At 41.8% G+C, this 16,847-nt stretch overlaps 1 protein-coding gene across 4 annotated transcripts in view; it reads right to left on the reverse strand.

Moving 5' to 3' along the window:
• The window catches only part of CPED1 (cadherin like and PC-esterase domain containing 1), a 131,502-nt gene that overhangs the window by 37,251 nt on the left and 77,404 nt on the right, over positions 1-16,847 (reverse strand). The gene's annotated exons all lie outside the window — the stretch shown is intronic.

A 16,847-nucleotide genomic window follows, 5' to 3' on the forward strand; every position in this document is an offset into this window, starting at 1 on the left:
TTTACATCAATAATCACACTGTTTGCTATTAGTATATAATGGGGAAAAATATATATAACCGAAGCTCATTCAGAAATTCCTAGAGACTATAAGGGACTACTGTCCACCCTTTCTGTCCCAGGATTTGGGGACTGGTGAGACCTGTGTCTGTGCTTTAATATGACTTGTGTGAGGACAACTGCTGAGATAGACTGGGTTCATGGTTAAATCTGTCTATTCCTGCTCAATTTGTGTCCTAAATTCTATTCATGGGAACAGTCAGTTACTAACCATTCAGAGGTTCTGTGTGCACTTGATTTGTAACAATAAATCATACTGAGAGGTCATGGGGTTGCAAGTAAGCACTCGGATGGACCGTGGGAATGCTAGTAAGTTTCCTGATGTCCAAGCATTGCTGAATTATATGCCTGTGCTTTAAGGGCCTCTCTGAAGGCCAAAGGAAATGGACCCCACAGGCTCCCATGAAAGCAAAAAAGGTTTGTATTCCAGCATGGAAAATCTCCCCCTGTAGTTCAGCAGTAGCTGGAAGACTCATTGCTCTCTCTGTGAGCCATCCATTGCAGTTAACTGCCACTCAGGCTGCAATTCTGCACACTGCCCTGGGAGCAATTCCTACTGAACTCAATGTGATTTACAAGGGTTGCTGAGAAGCATGGGCAATGTTGCTGTTGAGAACCTGGGGAGCTGAAAGGATGCAGTACCGTAGGTCTGGTGGATGCATTGTGAATATATCAGTGCCCCCTGCAGACTATGAGAGTAATCGCAGGCTCCTTGTAGAGTGGACAAAAGCTTTAAAAGACATTTCCCCTCCCCAGTGTTTATTTCTTAGGGTCAGTGCTTTTTTTTCTGGGGGGACACAGGGGTACGCATACACCTAAAGATTTTGTGAATCTTTGTACTTTTGTCCATTTACTGTACTTATTTTTCCCTACTTGAACTAAAAAATGTTGATTTTCTTGAGTCAAAATGAGAGTACCCTAAACATTTTTTAAAGAAAAAAAAGCACTGCTTAGGGTCCATATAAAAAACCGGGTCAGTGGATATGTGTGCCAAGATTCATACTTGTAACCCAAAGTACAGTGGTACCTCGGGTTAAGAACTTAATTCATTCTGAAGGTCCGTTCTTAACCTGACCCTGTTCTTAACATGAAGCACCACTTTAGCTAATGGGGCCTCCTGCTGCTGCCACCACGTGATTTCTGTTCTCATCCTGAAGCAAAGTTCTTAACCCGAGGTACTATTTCTGGTTTAGCGGAGTCTGTAACCTGAAGCGTCTCTAACCTGAAGCGTCTGTAACCCGAGGTACCACTGTACAACATTTTAGGCTTGAGCACACAAGACAAGAGTGGACATTTGTCACTTTTCTGCTCCTGCAGAGGCATTGCTTACAATTTTTTAAAAATGTTTAGTGTGGGTCAATGTAACAGCATGCCAAGTTTTGTCCTTCTGTCCCAAAATGCTAAAAGCTAAAATTATTAGATTGCAGGCTTAACCATTCCACTAAATAGCCTGACCCGGTGCTGACCCGGTGAAATGGTTAAATGCCTGGATCCTATAGCTTGTACACAGACATGCATCTGCTGCATAATTTGCCTGGACCATTTCATATTGACTGGTCATACATGAGTGCAGAAGTAATGGGCAACTGATCTATGGACTTCTGATTATACGGGAGGGTTCATAAGCCCTGACTATGTTGTGGCATGCATCAATCTGGTTTGCTGGCATGAAATAGGCTCTGAAATATACAAATAATTAAGTGTAGGAACTTAAGATTTCTAAGCCCTACAACAGCAACACACTCTCTCTCTCTCTCTCTCTCTCTCTCTCTCTCTCTCTCTCTCTATATATATATATATATATATGAGCAGTGCTTTTTTTTCTTAAAAAATGTTTAGGGGTACTCTCATTTTCCTACTCATATTGAAATACTGCCCCTCAATGAGGCCAAACTTAGATTCACAAAATGTTTAGAGGTATGCGTACCCCTGCGTATCCCCAGAAAAAAGCACTGTATATGCGCAAAGGAAAAATAAATTACAGGGACAAGCATTAAATGGGAAAAATATATTGCCCAAGTCACCGAATCTGTTGTTGCATATTTTCTCAATGCCACAAAGTGAACACTTTCTCTCCTGTGGCTAGTGATTCATTTTGCTTCCGACGACCCACTGGCCCACGAGCGGGAAAAGTATTTCCACATGGAAAATAGGTGGAAACAAAAATTTATTGGTATCGAAACAATAATTAATAAGGAATGTCAGAAAGAAGAAGGAGCTGCCAAAACTGATTCCAGGCACAAGTCTTTCCTACTGTGTAAAATGTATTCACCTGGTGGGTTATACATTTAAATCCTGATTTTTATGTATTCGCCTTCCTTAGTCTATGCAGGAAGGAGACAACAGGGGATAAGGCAATAGTTCATTTTGTGAATGGGTGTTGAAGTGTTACATACAGCTATGTAACTGGCTATTGAACTCCCTGAAGAGGCCAGGCTAGTTTTCCCCCTACAGTATTTGTACATACCTATAGGCTCACGTATTGTTATGTATTTTTTATTCTTCTGGTGTTCCAATTGTCTGCTGGCAAATACTGTTTAATAATCTGATAACTTGCTGCAATATTTCATGGATAATAATTTTAGCCTAACCTTTTTGGGGCTGCATTGTCTGTATGCAAGTATGTGGTACAGTCGCCAAGGAAACTTTATAATTGTTGAAGGAAGTCATCGAATGATATTTTGCTTGTTAACATGCTTGAGCCAATGTTCATCTATTGCTGTTTGTGCTAGTATTGTTAGTTTTAGTTTGTAACTGGTTTAAAAGGGAAAACACCGAGACTTCCGGAGGCGGCGCGAACGGTAATGGCTGCCCGCTCCTAACAGGGAGAGGGAAGCTCCGCTGAAACGGGTCGTCCGCTGTGGCGAAGCGGAGACCCACTTAGGAAAACCACAGGTGGCAGAAGCCTGTGGTCTTGAGACCCGGCGGGCGCCAGAAGCAGCCCCCAAAACGCTGAAGGGACCCCGTAAGGGGCTCCGGATCGCAGAGGGGGTAGCGGCGCTGTGGGTCGTTTCGCAATCAACGGAGCGAAGCCGCGTTGCTGTTGCCGGTGAGCGCTGACCTTTCTTCTTGAAACCTCTAAATTCGGAAAGTAACAACCCGTGAGTAATTTGGACCTTACAAATTTTAAGACCTTTAAGACCTTGAATTTGGCTGAAAGCGGAGTGACGATAAACAGGAAGTCCGTCTTCCGCTGACACTGAACTTGAAAAGTAAAGAGCAGGAGGAGTGGAGACCAAGAGTAACGTTCTAACTAATCGATCTGGCACCTATTTAAACTGCTTTTCTGGGTGGATTAAGGACTTTAAGTGGCTGATTTTTGGATTTATATTGAGACAAGGATACTTTCCTTCTGTTGAACTATTGGATTATAAATTAAGCAAGAAACCCAGGTGCTGGAGCTGCCTGAGCAACTGAGCAGTCAGTCTGCAAACTTGGATACTTTGAATCTAAACTTTGAAATACTCTGAGTTTGAACTTGCTACTTTGAAACATCTGCTGTCTAAGCACTGTTAGAAACATTGTCCTGTTTTAAGTATTAACTCTGCTAAAATTTATCTTTGTGGAGGTCTCTGGACACTGAATTAGACTCACTAATTTGAATTGGATTTGACTTCCTCCCTAAAGACATTTTAAGCTCCCCCTAGAGGATTTTGGACCTACAGCAGTGACATTGTTTTACTTTCCTTTTCCCGGCCTCCTGTTTGACTGTTGCTATCTGGGCCGTTGCTTTCTCATGGGAACAACTCAGTTTGACCTTGGTCTTTAGATAACTCTGGAATGAGTGGAACAAGAAAAAGGGGAAGAACCAGACAAACAACTTTAACTTTATCTGCAGCCTCACAGCGTAGATCATCTGTGCCTGCTCTGCCTTCCACTTTGCCTCCTGAGGTAGAAGCGGCTTCCCTGTCACAGGCAGGGGAGGGAGAAACTGAGGAACTACAACTGGAAGATATGGCCTCAAGAGCAAGTGGCTCTATTTTAGAGAAAATTTTTGAAAAATTGGAGGCTTTGGACAGAAAGGTTGACCAGCAAACAGCTAAAATTGATCAAAACACAGAAAGTTTGAATAGAATAACTGGACAAGTTGCACAGAATGTTCAATCTATTGGAGAATTGAAGGAGGCTGTAGGTGAAAATCGGAAATTGGCTGAGGATACTAGCCAAAGACTGGGAGAGCTTGAAAAAGAAGTAAGACCACTCAGTAAACAAGTAGGAGAACATCAGATCTATTTTTCTATGACAGAACTGCGGAACAGGGAGGCCAACTTGAGGATACGGTCAATACCAGAAGTGGAAGAAGGCAACTTAACTGAGTTTCTGACTAAAGAATTTTCCAAGTTCTGGAACCTAGAGGAAAAAGACTTCAAAATAGTATCTGCTTTCAGGCTTGGAAGACTTATAAGGAAAGAGAAGCCCAGAGATTGCTTGATAATACTGAGATCAAAGGAGGAAAGGGACAAGATTTTGGGTCTGCACTACGGAAAGTCACTGGACATTTTGGATAAAAGAATTGAAATTTACAAGGATATTCCCAAACAACTGCTGGACCTCAGATCTGACTATTCGGAACTAGTAAAATTGCTGAGGAGCAACTCAATTATCTTCAGGTGGGAGTTTCCCCAAGGATTATCTTTTACCTTCAGAGGGAGGAAGATCAAAATTAGAACGCCGGAGGACAGAGATAAGTTTTTGACGGCACACGGAGAAGATCTTCACAAAGGACTTGGAGTACTCCCAGGGCCTGAACTTCCAGGGGAGCCTGCACCCCCGGATCCTCAAGAACCGGAGAACAAGGTACCACCCCAGCAAGAATAACCAGATTTATTCAGGATGTCTCTGCAACTCTTGAGTTGGAACATAAATGGCTGTAACATTCCAGAAAAAAGGAGAAAAATCTTTCACATATTAAAAAAGGAACAATTGGACATTATCTGTTTACAAGAAACACATGTGATCAGGCTCCACAGAAAAGTGTTAATAAATAAAAGACTCGGTCAGGAATTTATATCTTCGGACACAGTAAAAAAGAGAGGTGTGGTGATTTATGCAAAAGAGAGCCTTTCACCTAAACTTCTGTTTAAAGACGAACATGGAAGAATCTTGGCAATAGAAATACAATATCAAGGAGAAAAAAATTTGATATTAGGAATTTATGCCCCAAATGAAGGGAAATCGGAATTTTACAAGAAGTTGCATGAGACTATGCTGGATTATCTGGATTACAACAACATCATTATGATGGGAGATATGAATGGAGTCGTATCAACTAACATGGATAAGTCACAGAACCAAAATGTTACTAAAGATGGGAGACTACCAAAGACCTTCTTTGAAATGACAGACAATATGGATTGGATTGATATTTGGAGAGTGAGAAACCCCTTGGGAAGGAAAGGAACATTCTTCTCTGAAGCCCAACTGACTTGGACAAGAATCGACCAAATATGGATAACTAGAGGTCTGGCACCCAAGGTTAGAAAGGTGGAAATCTGCCCAAAGACATGCTCCGACCATAACGCACTGAGAATGGACATGACATTGATCCCAACCGGTTCCTTCAGATGGAAGATGAATGATGGCCTGTTTAGAGATCAGGAGATTGCCAAGAAGGCCCAAAAAGTTCTAAAGGACTATTTTGAGATTAATATGAACACTACGGTGGAAAAAAGAACTATCTGGGACGCAAGCAAGGCCGTGATGAGGGGGTTCTTGATACAACAGAATACCGTAAAGAAAAGGAAACAAAATGAAAGGATGGACAAAATTCTGGAAAAAATTAAAGAGTTAGAGAAGAAGCTAAGATCCAATCCGAAGTCTCAGCCGATTCTGAGAGAAATTAAACTTCATCAAGCACAATATTCTAAACTGATAAACCAGGAAATAGAATGGAAGATCAAATTAATGAAACAAAAAACTTTTGAATCGGCTAATAAATGTGGAAAACTGCTAGCCTGGCAGTTGAAGAGGAGACAAAAATTAAATACAGTGACAAATTTAGAGATTGAAGGAAGAAGTATTCAGAACCCCGGAGAGATTAGAAAGTGCTTCCAGAGATATTTCAAAAAATTATATACTCAAGGGCCACAAGATGAAACTGAGATTAAACAATTTTTGGAGAAAAATGGACTAGCAAAGCTGTCAGAAGAAAACAGAACAATCCTGAATGGCAAAATAACACGACAAGAGATTGAGCAGGCTATCCAGAACATGAAACAGGGCAAATCGCCAGGGCCAGACGGGTTGACCTCCAAGTATTATAAGACACTGAAAGACTATCTGATACAACCATTGATGGAGGTCAGCAATGAAATTATGGAGGGGAAGAAGGCGCCGGAATCGTGGAAGGAAGCTTTTATCACATTGATACCAAAATCGGAAACTGAAAAGACACAACTTAAGAACTACCGTCCCATCTCCCTTTTAAATGTGGATTACAAAATATTTGCAGACGTTTTGGCAAGTAGATTCAAGAAAGTTTTAAACAAAGTAATTCACAAAGACCAGGCAGGCTTTCTCCCAGGTAGACGTATGTCTGCTAATACAAGGAACATTGATATATTGGAACTTTTACAAACAGACATAAACACTAAAGCAGTTTTAATTTTTATAGATGCGGAGAAGGCCTTTGACAACATATCCTGGAAGTTTATGAAGGGGAATCTAAAAGAAATGGGAGTGGGTCGGGGGTTCGAGAATGGGATTGATGCAATATATTCAGAACAAAAGGCTAAATTGATAGTTAACAATGTGGTTACAGAAGAGTTTAAAATTGAAAAAGGAACACGACAAGGCTGCCCGATTTCCCCGTTACTATTTATTTCGGTTCTGGAAGTGCTCCTGAATATGATTAGAGGGGACCGGCTGGTGGAAGGGATCCAGGTCGGAGCGAAACAATACAAACTTAAAGCGTTTGCAGATGACCTAGTTTTGACATTACAGGAGCCAGAATCTAGTACGAAAAGAGTATTACAACTGATTCAAGATTTTGGTCGGGTGGCGGGATTTAAACTAAATAAACAAAAAACTAAGGTGTTGGGAAAAAACTTGACAGATACTGAGTCGGAACGGTTTCAGAGAGAGACAGAATTAACTGTGGTTAAGAAAGTGAAATACCTAGGGGTAAACATAACAGCAAAAAATCTGAGTTTATTCAAAGATAATTATGAAAAATGTTGGTCGGAAATTAAGAGAGTCTTGGATAGTTGGTCAAAATTAAAACTTTCATTGTTAGGCCGAATAGCTGCCATTAAGATGAATGTATTGCCAAAAATGTTATTTTTGTTTCAAACATTGCAAATTGTAGACAAAACGGAGTGCTTCCGGAAGTGGCAGAAAGACATTTCTAAATTTGTCTGGCAGGGCAAAAAGCCCAGAATTAAGTTTAAGATACTAACGGACGCGAAAGAAAGAGGGGGCTTTGCCCTGCCAGACTTAAAGTTGTATTATGAAGCCGCAGCTTTCTGCTGGCTAAAAGATTGGCTACTTCTTGAAGACACGGATGTACTGGATCTGGAAGGTTTTAACAATGCATTTGGATGGCATGCATACTTATGGTATGATAAGGTTAAGATTAATAAGGCCTTTAAGAACCATATTGTCAGGAAAGCAGTATTTAATGTCTGGACAAAATACAAAGACTTACTGGAGAATAAAACTCCGAGGTGGCTGTCACCCTTGGAGGCCAAGGCCCGAAAAAGACCCAATATAGAGGCCAATTGGCCAAAGTATTGGGAAATATTAGAAAGAGATGGAGACAATTGGAAATTGCAGAGTTTAGAGAAAATGAAAGATAAAGTGCGAGACTGGTTACACTATGCTCAGATTAAAGAAGTGTTTAAGAATGATAAAAAGTTAGGATTCCAGGTGGAGAAATCGAAGTTGGAAACAGAACTGTTAGAACCTAAGACTAAAGTACTTTCAAAAATGTATAATTTGCTGCTGAAATGGAATACACAAGACGAAATGGTTAAATCGGCTATGATAAAGTGGGCACAGGACATTGGGCATAATATTATGTTTGAAGACTGGGAAAGGTTGTGGACCACTGGGCTGAACTTCACTGCATGTAATGCTCTGAAGGAAAATGTAATGAAAATGATATATAGATGGTACATGACCCCAGTTAAATTGGCCAAAATATACCATTCGTCTGATAATAAATGTTGGAAATGTAAGGAAAATGAAGGAACATTCTTTCACCTCTGGTGGACTTGCCCTAGAGTGAAGGCCTTCTGGGAGATGATATACAACGAGCTGAAAAAGGTGTTTAAGTATACCTTTACCAAGAAACCAGAGGCCTTCCTCTTGGGCATTGTCGGCCAGAATGTGTTAAAGAAGGACAGAACATTTTTTATGTATGCAACAACGGCAGCAAGGATACTGATCGCCAAGAACTGGAAAACTCAAGATTTACCCACTCTGGAAGAATGGCAGACGCAGCTGATGGACTATATGCAATTAGCTGAGATGACTGGCAGAATCTGAGACCTGGGAGAAGAGAGGGTTGAAGAAGACTGGAAGAAATTCAAGATTTACTTACAAAAGTACTGTAATTTGGCTGAATGTTAACAAGGATGTCAGAGTAGAAATAATTGTCTACCACTAAACTAGATTTGAGTTCAACTATAAGGGAAATAAGGAAAGTATATATTTCTTTTAAGAGAAAGGAAGAGACTGTATTTTAATGATTGAATCTAAGACTATGAACAAAATGATAATTTGCTTGGAAACAATTTCATAATGATGCAAGTGGGTGCGGGAGACGTGAGGGAGTCCAAAGTAGTAATGAAAAGATGTTAAATAATCAATGTTGTTTTATTAAATATGCATCTGTATTGAAAAACCCTAATAAAAATTTATATAAAAAAATAAAATAAAAGGGAAAACACCATAGGTAAAATAAAAGAAGAATTCCCTGGGTCCAGATTTGGGGCAAGTGAGAAAGACCCAGTAGAGATTTAAAACAACAAAACATGCAGCAATGTAAAGTGTAGAAATATTGGCTGTTAGACCTTTAAAATAGTCCCTTCTAAGTTCTTTCCAATATTCTCCACTTCTCTTAACATGGAAAGAGGCCACATGTTTGGTTAACTTAAGAACGGTTTACTTACAAACTCTTCAAAGGTCAGATTCATGTGCTTTTCCACACAACAGCAAGAAAAGACAGGTAGTGAGGGACTGTGACCTAGGTAAGCCTGGCACGACAGCTTACTCTATGGTCTTAACCCCTTCATGTATTAATTAGAGATAAGAATGTTGATTATATGTGGCTGATTTACCCCACAAGTATCACATCCATGTTATTTCCATTTCTTTTTGAGGCATTCCCTGCTCGTTAATACTAGCTTGAGCATTAGCTGGCCTCCTATGATTTATTCCAAGTTCTTCACATGCATTTGTAATGCATTTATGTTGAGGACAAAATGGAGAATGGAGGAAAACAAACTGAAATCAAATCCAACAACGAAAGGTCAACAGCCAAGTTTGGGTGTGCAGTGTCAAAATAAATAATGAATTTCATAAGCACCTTACAAGTTCACACACACACACACACACACACACACACAGAGAGAGAGAGAGAGAGAGAGAGAGAAGCTATAATTAAAAGCAAGCTGCTTGATGCATCTCTAGAGAAATCTCATGCTTTTAATTTTATTGTATTGTATATGTTGTGAGCCACCTCGTTGGATCTTGTGAAACAGCTCTTTCATACAATATAGCAATGAGGCTTACGACATATAAGATGCAATGAAATCTGTCTATAAATACCTAGAAAACACAACTAAAAACATCAGTAGACACTGGTGGGTTTAAAGAAAAATTCGTATTGTGAAGGCCTGTCTAAACAGTGCAGTTTTTGGAAAACGTTTGAGAGAAGGAAAGGATGGTTTCTGCCAAAGCTCCTAAACAGGGAGAAAGAGTCCTATTTATTGCAGGTGACTTTCCTTCCAAGTAAGGAACTGTACGGTTTTGCCCCCAAATGTTATCTATTTATGAAGCATCACTGAAGAGGTTTGGACCAATTAGAATGGTTATTTGGTTGCTCATCTATGCCCATGAGCTCTGGGATGATAACCCACTTGTCTTATCTGGATTGCTATATTTTAGATAGCAAAACCATCTCCTTTCCATGTTCCAGACTCTTGCAAGAAGGAAGTTCTCCTCCACGCTCTCGTCTTCTTTTTTTGCTGCTCTCTTATATTTCACGACCCCTGAGCTAATCCCGCTATTGTTCCTATTAGCAAGTTTAAGCAGGCAAACTTCAAACAGGCTAGCAGTGGGTCACGAGGTTTAATGGGCACATAGATAATCATCTAAATTACATTTCTAGGGCTGATGGACCAGACAGGCTTAGAGGGTAACTTTACCAGCTTTCACTGTTAATCAGCAAGGATTGTGTGTCTCAGTGTGTATCTGCCTTCGCCTGCCTCCTGAAGGGCTGGGCCATTGGGGCTGATTAACAAAGGCAGCTGCATTAGCTTTCCTCTCTCGCTGAAGTTCGTTCAGGAAGCCCAAACGACATGAAAGGCGAACGCGACCACAGCTCAAACGCCAAGCGCTCATCACTGTGAAATTATCCACCCTCCGCTTGCAAGATTACTATCGTCAGCAAAACAGTTGTTGCCAATTTTCACAATCTGTTAACACTTCGAAACTTGCCTACTGACGGATCCTCTTTCACCTCGATTGTGCATCTCATCGAGGGAAAAGTGCAGCAAGCTACTTCACATTGTCTACCGAGTTCGAAAGTGATGGCTTCAGACAGGCTCAAAGGGTTTCGGTGACTGTGTGCTCTAATTAATAGGGCTTCGTTTCAAGGCAGAAGGAATCAACCAAGCAAGAAAGGTTGGGTGAGTGAAATTAATACTCACAAGCACATTTGTTTCTTGCAAACATGAGGCCTTTAAAAATGAGGGAGAAACACATCACCAAATGACCTTGTTGCTTCAGAAATCCAGACCCACCAAGTGTCCCTATTTTCCAGGGATAGTCCTGAATTTACAGAAGCCGTCCTGGTTTCTGATTTGATCCCAGAATCTCCCCCTATTTTCATCGGATAAATGTTGGAGGGTATGGCAGGACACCCCCATTTTCACTGGAGAAAGGATGGAGGGTATGGAAATCCCAATCTCTAGGTCTGAATATTGTGTGAACAGTGAACGGTGTGAACAATTCTATGATTCTAAGCATCGAACCAGGAAGTTCAAGAAGGTACCTTTAATAGTTGTAATGCAAACAGTAATTTCAGTTGACCTGTTGTGGGTTTTTTAAAAAAGTATTATTGCAGCTTTATTTTAGCAAGAAGCAGGATCCTTGTCACCGCATCTATTTCCCTTAAACTGTTAAAGATGCAGCTACTCTGTTTAAGGTTAGGAACTGGGAAGCAAGAAACAGTAGCATCACCTACATATGTTGACAAATTCTACATTCGAATTCACATTTCAAATTCATTTCAAACATAGCCCTGTAAGAGCACAAGAAGAATCCTGCTGGGTCAAGGCCAAAGCTCATACAGCCCAGAATTCAGTTGACTTCGTAGGCTATGATGCTCTATAGTATAAGCACAAAAGAAAGAGCAGGAGGAGGCCAGGGAGATTAGAAGACATTCATGAGAAATAACTGAATTGTTGCAAGTGGCCCAACATAGCCAGGACTCCGCCATAACGAGGAATGAGATCATAGCTAATTATAAGTGCCTCATCCTTGCGAGGAGAACAGATGAGGAAAGGCTAAAAGCCATACACCAAAAAAAGGAGCTTAAAGAGAATTTAAATTAGCTAAGTGACACACAGAGTTAATCCTTCCTCAGCCTGCTGCCCATTAATGAAAATAGTCTGCTGATGTCATTTCATTCATTTGTGACCCAACTGCAAAAACAGACTCAGCCTTCTTAAAGTCTGAGCTTTCAGGGCTGGGGTAGGTTTACAGCAAAATGGACAAAAGTAGACGAGGAAATCTATTTGGGAAACCAGGCTGCCCCCCTTCTTATTAATATTTCAAGGAACGAACAAAAGCAACAAGGAAAATATTTCAGATCAATTGTTGGGCGACTCCTTGGCTAGCTTCATACATGGCTTTCATTTAATGGATTTTGAACCACTTTAAACTGTATCCACGGCATCTATTTGGAGAGAAAATGATGCACTTGTTGGGCGATTTGAATAGCATATCTAAGGCAAGCAGTAACATTTGGCTGAAAGGAACCATTCTGGAGAAGCAATACATCAGCCGTGAGCATTATTGGGGATAACCTCCTGGTTTGGACAACCCATGGCCCTTCTGTTCTTGCTGGGCTTCGACACCTATCCATCTCAGCCAGTATGGCCAAGAGTTAGGCATCGTGGGAGTTATACTCCCAACATCTTGAAGGTCATAAATTGCCCAGTCTTGTTCTACACTCTGCAAGGACTGCCACATCTCCCTTCTGTGTGATATAATCCATTGGTGCAGTCAAATGCAACATTCCTTATTTCCCTAGAGTGGGCACAGGCAGGGGGACATCCAGTCAGGGTAACTTCCTGTTCCACTGGTCTGGAGTTTTCCTCTCCCTGCATGTGACCCGGGAGATGGGCGTAGCTCTGGCTGGCTCTATAAAAGAGCCGAGTCATCCAGCCATTTTCTGAGTCTGTTTTGTCTTTCTATTGTCTTGATTCTTGCAGTTTTGTCTTGTCTTGTTGATCTTTTGCTGCCATGCTGCTCTCTTGCAGCCATTTTGTATTCCTAATGTCATTTTACTGCCTGCTGGCTCTCAGCCAGCAGCACACACGTTCAGTCTCCATATGAGATTAACTCACAGTTTCTTTGTGTAACTACCAAGTAAAGCCTGCCTTTCAGGGATCATATCATGAACTAAAATGTGAGTAAACTTTTTGTTACTTAACTCAGAAAAACTCTCGTGTCTTTATTCTTTTAGGAGGGATAAAAGGGGACACCAGGAAATAATCTTAACTAAGAGATTCAAACGAATCTGCAAACTGGCTTCCAGCTATATTGATGGGAATCTACCCTGCTACATCACTTATTAGCATAAGTGAAGGAAGGATAATACTTATTCAATATATCCTTTCCTTCTGTCTTTCACATTCCACACCTTGCCCTTATCCTTTTTGTGTTCCTCATTCCTGAGTGTCTCATGCCATGATTTTCACAGGAAGGCAATGGCGTTTAATGTCCTGAAGGCATTATGCAACTCAACTGCTTCATTTCTTCTCGGAAGAACACAGTGTTCTAGTGATCTTTAAGAGGAGCCCTACTGGACCTGTTTATTCACAGGTCCACCTAGATCAGCATCCTATTTTTACCAGTGGCCAGTCATGTGGATCCAGGAATCCTACAAAGGTTGATGCCCATCTTCAACGTATGTTCTGCAGAACATTTAGAGGTATACAGCTTCTGAGCAGTATTGGTCTTCATCCATCTCCAACTAAAAGCCAACTAAGCAAGGAGCCATCTCCACATCCTGTATCAGTGTGACTTCTACATAAGAATCACGTGTACAAGTTACAGTACATGTGTGGGATTTTTGGAGTGCTGCTAACCAGGTGAATTTGATGCTTTTATAAGGGTGGTTCCCTTTCAGCCATCCAGCATTTGCGGAATAAACTTAAGATATTTCCAGAATGCTCAAAAGGGACCACTGTGATGTTCTTCCCTGGTGGTGGGATAGCTAAACATACTTTTACCGTGCCTCAAAATGAGCTACAGTAATGGCACAAGAGGATACTAAGATTCCACCTACCTTGCCAACTAATTAGAGAAGGGACAGAAAATGGCACATATCAATTTAGAAGGCACTGGAATAGAGAAAGAGAAGTGTGCACTTTTTCGTTAATTAATGGGGACACTTAATTTTATTTTATTTTTGGAAATTTAATTATTATTTTTAAGGGCTATAATCAAGTCATACTGAAAGTAGACCCATTGATATCAATAGATTTCATTGGGTCTACTCTAACTCAATTGGACAATTCAGAATCTGGTTTTGGAGACCACTCTACTGAGGATAAATTTAATATTTGCAACATGTGAAGAGAATTGCAAGATAATTGCGCAAGTCTTTCCCATCTGTGTACTTCGGTATTTCCTTTTATGTGCCCCTTACACAGCTACTACAAAGTTATTTGAAATACGATGCTGGAAATGTGGAGCCAAAGTGGTAATCACATTTTTTCTTTCTTCCTGAGACAGAAACACACATTTTAAACATAGTCCTTTCAATCCATAGGAAACCCAGCATAAACCCTACAGCCACCTCTTAATTTGCAGGGAACCCTCCTACAAGCCGGTCTAAGGCAAACAATGGGAAACCCGTGCTTCTTAAAATGCCATCGTAGGCTCAACAGTTTATCCTCCGACTAATTTGCTTTTAATGAGGATATTATGGGCACTGTAAGAAAGAGAAATAACAATAATTTGGTGCTCTTAAGGGCTGTTCAGCTTTGGAACTGCACACTTCTCCGCTGAATAGCCTTGAACTTAATCCAGGATTACTCAAATGCATGAGAATTGCTGGCAGACTGGAAACAACATCCCTAGCTCTCCCTTTGTGTTTCGGCCTTCATCACGGTATCGGCTTGCAGTGAAACTTGAATATCCTAACGGGATTAGACATGAAAGAGAAGAGTCTCAGGATTGGGCTTTCAACTGAAACCCCGCTGTGAGAAAGACCACGCCACTGTCTTTGACCTTTTCCTTCCTATGCATGAGCCCAGTTGTGCCTAGCCGAGGGTCTAAAGAAGACCCCGTCCCTCTGCTCTCTGTTTATCCTTTTGCTCCTAGAACAGGTGTCTGGTTACTAAAGAGAAAAGGCATGGAAGCCTCTGATCTCTGGCACAGGCAAAGCCCGCCAGCATGAGTAATGTGCTTCAGAACTGGAGAAAAAAATAAATACACCGTCACTACAATATTCAAGCTATGGGGAAATTCTCATGTGCAAACAGCGCCTTATTTGCCTGCTCCCTCTCTAAACTCTAAAAGCAATCATTAGACACTTTAATAATATATAATGAATGGGATGGCTTGTTCCCGGAAAGGGTGCCTTCCTTAGAATTAATACAAATACTGGCCAGGGTCCAAGGATCTAGCTCAGGCACACCCAAATGCCTGGGCCTGCCCCGCGGGAGTTTTGGCTTTCCGCCTTTAAATAGCAGGCTGCTGTGGTGCGTCGCAAACTGCTTTGGGAATTCCTTCATTTTCAAAGCGGTTTGCAGGGTCTCGTGGGGGCCTGCTGTTCACAAGACGCAAGCCCAAAGGTCCCCTGGGTACATGGAAATAGAAAGATGTTTGAAGCGGCATGCCGCACACTCACAATTGGCACAGGCGTTCCTGTTGTTCGCCCGAAAGGCCTTAAGTCCGGACTGCTATAACACAATTTGAACTGAAGCAACGTTTGGACAATGAAGTATGTGTGTTAACCAAAAGTCAATCACTTTTGTAAAACGGCTAGTAAGGTGACGCCTTCCCTCTCGCCTCTCTTATGGTTTCGCCTGCAAAGTGAGTGAGTTTTGAAGAAACGGCACAAGAAATTGCCTTGTATCAAGCCGGACCATGAGAACATAAGAAGAGGCTACTGGATCAGGCCAATGACTAATCTACTTCAGCATCCTGTTCTCACAGTGGTCTGCTTGGACTACTGCAATGCTCTCTACGTGGGGCTACCTTTGAAGGTGACCTGGAAACTACAACTAATCCAGAATGTGGCAGCTAGACTGGTGACTGGGAGCAGCCGCCGAGACCACATAACACCGGTCCTGAAAGACCTACGTTGGCTCCCAGTACGTTTCCGAGCACAATTCCAAGTGTTGGTGCTGACCTTTAAAGCCCTAAATGCACTCGGCCATGTATACCTGAAGGAGCTTCTCCACCCCCATCGTTCAGCCCAGACACTGAGGTCCACCTCCGAGGGCCTTCTGGTGGTTCCATCACTGTGAGATGTGAGGTTACAGGGAACAAGGCAGAGGGCCTTCTCGGTGGTGGTGCCTGCCCTGTGGAACACACTCCCATCAGATGTCAAGGAAATAAACAACTATCTGACTTTTAGAAGACATCTGAAGGCAGCCCTGTTTAGGGAAGTTTTTAATGTTTGATGTTTTATCGTGTTTTTAATATTCTGTTGGGAGCTGCCCAGAGTGGCTGGGGTATATTATTATCATCATCATCATCATCATCATCATCATGGAACTGTTCGGAATTCTATGAATCTATGATCGGTTGCAAATTGCATGCCCTACTGTTGCAGTAGGATGCGGGTGGCGCTGTGGGTTAAATCACAAAGCCTAGGACTTGCCAATCAGAAAGTTGACAGTTCAAATCCCCGTGACGGGGTGAGCTCCCGTTGCTCGGTCCCTGCTCCTGCCAACCTAGCAGTTCAAAAGCACGTCATAGTACAAGTAGATAAATAGGTACTGCTCTGGCTGGAAGGTAAACGGCGTTTCCATGGTTTAGACCACAGCGCCACCCGCGTATGCTGGCAGGGGCTGATGGGAATTTTAGTCCAACAACACCATCCTCTGGTTAAATGAACATGTAATATAAATATTGGGACACAGGTGGCACTGTGGGTTAAACCACAGAGCCTAGGACTTGCTGGTCAGAAGGTCAGCAGTTCGAATCCCCGCGACGGCGTGAGCTCCCGTTGCTCGGTCCCTGCTCCTGCAAACCTAGCAGTTCGAAAGCACGTCAAAGTGCAAGTAGATAAATAGGTACCGGTCCGGCGGGAAGATAAATGGCATTTCCATGCACTGTTCTGGTTCGCCAGAAGCAGCTTAGTCATGCTGGCCACATGAC

The sequence above is a fragment of the Podarcis muralis genome, chromosome 10 (assembly GCF_964188315.1).
Source record: "Podarcis muralis chromosome 10, rPodMur119.hap1.1, whole genome shotgun sequence".
Taxonomy (NCBI): domain Eukaryota; kingdom Metazoa; phylum Chordata; class Lepidosauria; order Squamata; family Lacertidae; genus Podarcis; species Podarcis muralis.